Source organism: Rhinolophus hipposideros, assembly GCF_964194185.1.
Source record: "Rhinolophus hipposideros genome assembly, chromosome: 12".
NCBI classification, from domain to species: domain Eukaryota; kingdom Metazoa; phylum Chordata; class Mammalia; order Chiroptera; family Rhinolophidae; genus Rhinolophus; species Rhinolophus hipposideros.
The window spans coordinates 59,985,357-59,993,495 of NC_138058.1; the positions used below are offsets into that span (position 1 = coordinate 59,985,357).

General features: G+C 41.7%; 1 pseudogene across 1 annotated transcript; it reads left to right on the top strand.

The window, feature by feature from the left end:
- The first annotated feature begins 7,093 nt into the window (after positions 1-7,093).
- LOC308505664 (small ribosomal subunit protein eS6-like) lies at positions 7,094-7,819 on the top strand (annotated as a pseudogene). The gene has a single exon. The product of its transcript is annotated as a small ribosomal subunit protein eS6-like (transcript).
- Positions 7,820-8,139: the final 320 nt, after the last annotated feature.

The following is an 8,139-nucleotide window of genomic DNA, read 5'->3' on the forward strand; positions in this document are numbered from 1 at the left end:
CTGCAGATCTTTTTACTAAAGGTGAAAAGATGGACTTGCCTACCAAGTCTTCCTGCTTACCCTAAGACTGCCTTGAACTTGTGAAAATGACCAGTGTTGAATTAGAAAAACACTCAAGGTATTGCACAGACTCTTTTATTACAGAAAAAAACTGACAGAGAAAATGTATAAGTGGGATTCTGGACAAAATGTAGGAGGTCACCTGATAGACAGGGGAAGGGGTTTCCCACAGGAGGGAATGGCACAGAGGTATGAGTGGGCATGGAGTGTATCTGACCCACACACCATCTGGGAATTCTTCTTCTCTGGCGCCTGTTCTTATAAGTCAATGGGGAGACAGGAGACTCAGAGGAAGCTTCTTAAGCTTCTTGTCCAAAACACCACTAGTTTCATGTGATTTAAAAGGAATTAATTCAGTTACCCAAAAATTTTTACTGAGATTCTCGGGCCTTTACAGATAAATGTAGCACAGCGTCTGTCCCAAGGGGCAGGCTGGTGCAGTCCACACAACAGGATGGCCCCATCCCTAATGGAGGCAGTTCCTACAGGGCACAGGGACACACTCAGTGGGGCTTTGGACCATTTTCCCCACATGTGTCCACGCCAAGGGCACTGTCTTGAAGTAAACATTACTAATGATCAATGGTGTCACCCGTCCGACATGATGTCACTAGCAGCACAGTCTTTGTCTGTCTCTATAGCCACATCATAAAATGAATTGTAATTTATCACCGTGTTCTGACCACTCATCAAATTGCTGTCCCTGGAGCCCAGGAGACAGGAGGGTTTATTTGCAAAAACACTTGGAGCCCACTAAATGCCAGGCCCAGAGCCAGACATGACACCCCTAAAGACAAGTGAGACAAGGTCCCTGCCCTCAAGGAGTTCAGGATTTTATGGAGGAGAAGGATGAGCTCACGGGTAACCACGCAGCAACCTGAGGATTTGTAAGAGGCAGAGGGAGCTGGGAAAGAGATGGGTTCCTCAACAGGAATAGGAGAAAGGGCGTGATAGTGACAATCAGAGTTGTCCTGGATCAAGTGCCTCATCTGTGTCTGCTTGTGCAAGGTGGGTGACCACTGTGAACTCAATTTTCACAGCAGCTCTGTGTGCTGGACTTCAGAGGTGATTTGAGCAGGGGCTTGAAGGAGAGGCAGAATTGCTCCAGGTGGAGAAGGGGTTCATCTGGGGCAAAGACCATCATGGGCTAGTCCTTGTGGACACCATGGGGTTGGCCAGCCAGCCCTCATGCTGGGGAGTGACCTTCAGTGAGGCTCCAGGTCTCTGCCAGCCTGGCTAGACTGGGCTTTACAGGTGAAAACCAGGGTTGACGTTAATGTCACAGGTAGTAGCGAGCCTGAAGTCAAGGCATCAGAGCCTCAGGATATGGGAATTCTGAGAAAAGTAGAGAAGAATCAGGGTGGGTGTGTTCATACACAGGCTTTGCAAAATCCTTTGGATTACTATTTGATTAAATTCAGGGATAGAGCTTAATGTATATGTTGGGTACAAATTTGCATCATAATTTTAGAAGCCATGATTTCCTGGATTACATAACATGCTCACAAAACTGAACCTGAGACCTTTCTGAGTCTTTTAGAAAGTCAAAGGTGGGCCAGCTGCTTTGTGTGGTGATTTTGGCCATCAGAAGAGCAGTTGTCTCCTAATTTCTCAGATTTGGTGGTCCCGATGAAAGATTACAGCTTGCCTGAAGATCATGAAGATTGGAGTTACATGAAACGGAACACATTTGCAAATTTTTGGCACAGGGTGGAAATTTACTGAGCGTTAGGGAATGCCCCTTCCACAGAATCTGCGGGTGTGGGTGGGTGTACCCCTAAGAGCTCAGAATCTTCACAAGTGGAAATGACATCTGTACATGTTGTCCCAGACTAGGGAAGAGAGGGCTGCTTCAGCCTGGAGGGAGTCTGTCATTTAGAGCAAAGTGACCGTGGTTCAGTTGCTTAATTGCTCAGAGTCCTACTTTCCTATCTGTAAAATGGGAATGTTAATATTCATAGCTTGTTGTACAGAGGGAAGGAGGACAGAAGAGGAAGTGCCATGGGAGGCCTGTGGGAGTATGAAGATAGCTGATGTGAGGTCGGGGCTGATCTAAGCAGAGAGGTACAGGAAGGACCTCAGCTGCCCATTTAAAAGCACTTCTCATGATTTGCATAGGTGCATGATCCAGTCTTTGAGCCTTTTCTCCCAAAGTCGGGGACATTTTGAATAAATTTGCATGCTAAATTGCCAGAGACCATTAAATGCGTCAGTGCAAACCCCTGCATTTGTATTCAAAGCTTACTGCAGCCTGTGGCTTGCCTGAAAGATTGAACATTTCCTCAATCAATTTAATCATATTCTGGATTAGAAGAGAGTTATTTTATCCTGAGAAGGACAGAGACCTGTTTTGTTTAAAACAAGTTTTTGCTGTATGTCCTTGGGCTATTTTCCTCATGTATAGCCTGTTCTCCTGGTAGAATGTGACCGTCTCATGGGCAGTGACAAAGATTTTTTGCTTGACCAAACTTTAGTCAAGTTCATGAACATTCTCCTAGGCTCATCTGTGTACTTTCTTATAAAATTCAGTTTTAGTAAGAACCCTGCTAAGTCAGTTTAACCAGAAACCCCTCCCCTCCATATCTGATTACCTTCACTATTTCATCCTTCACCATGCCCCCACGGGATGTCTGAGCCTCTGACCTGCCTTCATCAAGAATCCTTTCAGGTGGGTTTAGCCAGAATCCCCCTTATACCTGACATTTCCTCTTAGTAATTTTTCATCCATTGGCTCCCACCCTGCCACTAGGCTATAAATCACCACTTGCCCATGCTATATTTGGAATTGAGCTCTGTATAACCCTGCATAGACTGAGGTCTCTTTTCCCTTATGGCACTACTGTTTTTATTGCTTTAACTACTGTCTGGTTCTGGTTTTTCTTTGACACAGCCCTGGGTATCTAGTTGTCTGTCTCTCCCAACAGGGTGGGCAGTGCAGGGCAGCCATCTGAGGCTGCAGCTGGGAAGAGGAGTATAGGGCCTTGGGAGGAGGAGGGCAGGATAGATCTTGGCTGTCTCCTGGGGGACAAACTGTGACAATGAAACCAGGCCTGACAGAACCTAACCAGGGCAGAAAATGTGGGTGGTCTGTACTGGTGGTGAGGCAGTAGATACTGTTTACAAGCTTTTTCTGATGGACTTTATGGCTGGTTTCCATGGTGACTGTAGATGATTAGATCAGGAATCACCTGCTCCTTCTAGCTTCAGGCCCTCTTAAGGTCATTTTCAAACCTTCCCTCTTTGCCTTTCTTTCTTAACATCTTCTTTGGTCCCTAACAGTCCCCCATCAGTGATGATCATTAGCCTTGGGGTGGGTCACTGGATCCTGGAAGCTGGTGTTTTCTTGGTCCTCTGGGAACAGGATTAAGTCAGATCCAGATTAAGCATGGCCTCCTACTTAAATTTGATTTCAAATAAGCAATGAATAATTTTTTTAAGTATAAGTATATCTTCAATATTGTTTGGGAATATACTTATACTAAAATATGATTCATTATTTTTCTGAAACTTGAATTTAGTTGGGCATTTCATTTGCTCAGACTGGCAACCCTGCTGGCCTGGCACCCAACTCAGTGCCCTCGGTCAGAGAAGGTAAACCATGACATCAGCTGCATTGAATGGATGTGTGTCGGGCAAATATCTTTCTTTGAATATGCTGTTGAATAAGCGCATGATATTTTCTTCCTCTGATTCGGTTAAGTCTCTAAATTGACACCAGCCTCCTTGGAGGAGAATCTTACACCGGGAACCCCCAGGCTTCTGTGTTTAACACCCTTCTGACTAGAAGTGAGGGATGGGGTCATCTGTAGGAGACTCTGAGGCAGATAGATTTGAACCCTCCCTTCTTGCACAGTTTCAGGGTATTCCCAGATCTCATGCAGCCCAGACATGGATTCCCTAGAGGGAACATGTGATCTAATCCAACCTTCGTGCTGTCAGAGTAGGAAGCCTAGTCCCAGAGAGGAAGTGACTAGTCCAGGTTAGTAGCAAGTGACTTGTGAACTTTCCCCCCCATTTATTTATTTATTTGGATTCAGTTTTTATTAATTAGCTTAATCTGGATAGTAATAAAAAATGGGTTGGCCCTAGAAATGCTTAATTACATTAAAAATAATATAACCTGTGAGCATACGAACTGAAAAAAGACAAAATCCTCTGATTACATTGGCCATCATCTCCCAACTCAATAACCTTGGTTTAATCACGTCTGCAAAGTATCTTTTATCACGTTAAGTGTCATATTCACAGGCTTTGGGAATTAGGACATTATTCTGTCTACCACAGTTGTGACAGAGGAGTCTTGATACATCAAAAAAGTCCTTAGCTGTTAGAGAGTGAATTAATTAAAGGTGAAATGATTTGCTTTAAAATGCTCTTGTTATGGACTGAATGCTTATGTCTTTTTTTAAATTACAGCCAAGTGGTAGATGTGATTTGATTTCATTTCCCTAATGGTTGAGCACGGCTCAGTACCTTTTCACGTGTTATTAATCATTTGTATATCCTCGTTGGAGAAATAGCTATCGTATTGATTTTTAAGACCCCTTTAAATGGCAAGGAAATTAGCCCTTTGACATGGCTTGCAAATATTTTTCACAGACTGTCATATATCTTTGTTTTTATTTATGTTTTTTCTTCCCCATGCAAGGTTTTGTATCATACTCATGAAGACCTTTTCTACTCCAGAAGTATTACAATTTTTTTTGATGGCTTTCTGTGTTTTCTTATAGCAATGTTATGGTTTAACTTTTTTCCAGTCAAATCTTTGATCAAACTGAGTTTATTTTGGTGTAAGGTGAGAGATAGAAATCCAAATTCCTTTTTTTCAGATATCTACCCTATTGTCCCATGACTATTTACATAATCCCTGCTGGTTTGAAATGTCATGCTTTTATTTACTGAATCCCTACCTGTATTGGATGTATTTCTGGACTCCCTTTTTTCTTCCCGAAATTCATGTATTGAAGCCCTAATCCCCAGTGTGATGGTACCTGGAGATGGGACCTTTGGGAAGTAATCGGGGTTATATTAGGTTAGGGGATAGAAAACTCACGATGGGATTAGTAGCCTAATAAGAAGAGGAAGAGAGGGTGGTCTCTGCGCGTACAAACCAAGGAAAGGCTATGTGAGGACATAGCAAGGAGATGATGTCTGCAATGTAGGAAGAGAGTTCTCACCAGGAAACAAATTGGCCATCACCTTGATCTTGGATTTCCCAGCCTCCAGAACTGTGAGATATAAATTTCTGTTGTTTAAACTACCCAGTCTGTAGTATTTTGCTATGGTAGCCTATGCAGACTAGGGCAACTGTAGAAAAGGAAAAAAGGAGAAAACAAAAACAAAACTGAAAACAGGAGACAAGAGATGATAGTTGTTGAAGCTGAGTTTGGGGTACACAGGAGCTCATTGTACTATTTTTTCTAATTACTACATGTTTGAAACTTTCCATAATAAAAAGTTACACATGAAATCTTTATGGTTCTGACACATGAATAGATAAGTAAATGGAAAAGAATAGGGAGTCCAGAAATTCGTCCAATACAGGTAGGGATTCAGTAAATAAAAGCATGACATTTCAAACCAGCAGGGATTATGTAAATAGTCATGGGACAATAGGGTAGATATCTGAAAAAAAAAGGAATTTGGATTTCTACCTCTCACCTTACACCAAAATAAACTCAGTTTGATCAAAGATTTGACTGGAAAAAAGTTACATCATAACATTGCTATAAGAAAACATAGAAAGCCATTAAAAAAATTGTAATACTTCTGCAATAGAAAAGGTCTTCATGAGTATGATACAAAACCTCGCATGGGGAAAAAACATAAATAAAAACAAAAATATGTGACAGTCTGTGAAAAATATTTGCAAGCCATGTCAAAGGGCTAATTTCCTTGCCATTTAAAGCGGTCTTAAAAATCAATACGATAGCTATTTCTCCAAAGAGGATATACAAATGATTAATAACACGTGAAAAGGTACTGAGCCGTGCTCAACCATTAGGGAAATGAAATCAAATCACTTCTACCACTTGGCTGTAATTTTTAAAAAAGGCAAATAACAAGTGTTGGAGAAGATGTTGGGAAATTGGAACCCTCATAAACTACTGGTGGGAATGTAAAATGGTGCAGTTGTTTTGGAAAACAGTTTGGCAGTTCCTCAAAATGTTAGACATAGACTTACCATATGACCCAGCACCTCCACTTTGAGTATTCACTAAGGAGAAATGAAAACATACGTTCATCCAAAAACTTGTCCCTGAGTATTTAGAGCAGCATTACTCATAATAGTCAGAAAAGTGGAAATGACTCAATGTCCATCAGCCGATGAAGGGATAAACAAACGAGGTATATCCACACAATGGAATATTAATCAACAACAAAAAGGAATGAAGTACTAATATAGGCTATAAAATGGATGAACCTTAAAATGCTATGCTAATGAAGGAAGCCAGCCACAGAGGACCAAATTTCATGTGATTACATTTATGTGAAATGTCCAGAATAGGCAACACTATGGACAAGGTAGGTTAATGGTTGCTTAAACCTGCGACATATTGAGAATGAGTGACTGATAATGAAAATGACGTGTCTGTGTTTCTTTTTGTGGGGGAGATAAATGTTCTAGAATTAGATTGGGGTGATGGTTGCATAACCCTGTGAACATGCTAAAACCACTGAACTGTATGCTTTATTGGGTGATTTTTTTATGGTATGTGAATTGTGTCTTAATAAAGGTATTAACAAAAATTTAATACAAAACAAGACTAGAAACATGAAAGGGAAATGGACAATGAGTATAACCAGACAATCTATGGAAAAAGAAATACCTCGTTCAATTTGACTCATAAGAGAAATGAAAATTAAGAATATAAAGAACACCATTTTCACCTCTCAATGGGGGAAATTTTAGTCACAGTATGACAATGTAATGTTGGGCAGGCTGTAGGAAACACTTCGTACACCGATGGTGGAAATCAAGACAGGACAGCTTTTTTTTCATGGCACCTGGGAGGCGGTTGGCTGCTTCAGGATGAAGCTGAACATCTCTTTCCCAGCCACTGTCGGCTAGAAACTCATGGAAGTAGATGATGAATGCAAACTTCGCATGTTTTATGAGGAGCGTATGGCCATAGAAGTTGCTGCTGACGCTCTGGGTGAAGAACGGAAGGGTCATGTGGTTAGAATCAGTGGTGGGAATGACACACAGGGTTTCCTCATGAAGCAGGATGTCTTGACCCATGGCCATGTCCGCCTGCTCCTGAGTACGGGGACAAAAAAGGACTGGAGGAAGAAGGTACAAATCTGTTCTTTTGGCATTGTGGATGCCAATCTGAGTGTTCTCAACTCGGTCATTGTAAAAAAGGGGGAGGAAGATATTTCTGGTTTTACTGATACTGCTGTGCCTTGTCGCCTGGGGCCCTAAAGGGCTAGCAGAATCTGCAGTCTCTCTAAAGAAGATGACGTCCGCCACCGAGTTGTGAGCAAGCCCCTAAACAAAGAAGGTAAGAAACCTCGGACCAAAGCGCCCAAGATTCAGCGTCTTGTTAGTCCATGCGTCCTGCAACACAAATGTGGGCGTATTGCTCTGAAGAAACAGCGAACTAAGAAAAATAAGGAAGAGGCCACAGACTATGCTCAACTTTTGGCCAAGAGAATGAAGGAGGCCAAAGAAAAACACCAGGAACAGACTGCCAAGAGATGTAGGCTGCCCTCTCTGAGAGCTCCTACCTCTAAGTCTGAGTCCAGTCAAAAATGAGATTTTTCTAAGAGTAATAAATAAATAAGATCAGACATTAAAAAAAAGAAGAAAGAAGAAAGAAAGAAAGGAAGAAAGAAAAAAAATCAAGACAGTACAACCTCTGAAGAGGGCAATTTAGTCATATCTATGAAAGTTACACATGTACAGTATTTGCCCCAGCATGAAGCTGCCACGTGCCTCTGGACTGTCTGCCTCTAGATTTGTTTGACATGAGATAATAAGGCCCTCAGTATTTAAACTCTTATTATGTTGGGTTTTCTGGTATCTGAGATCAAAACGATTCAGAACTGATAATCCAGAAAATTCCACTTTTAGGA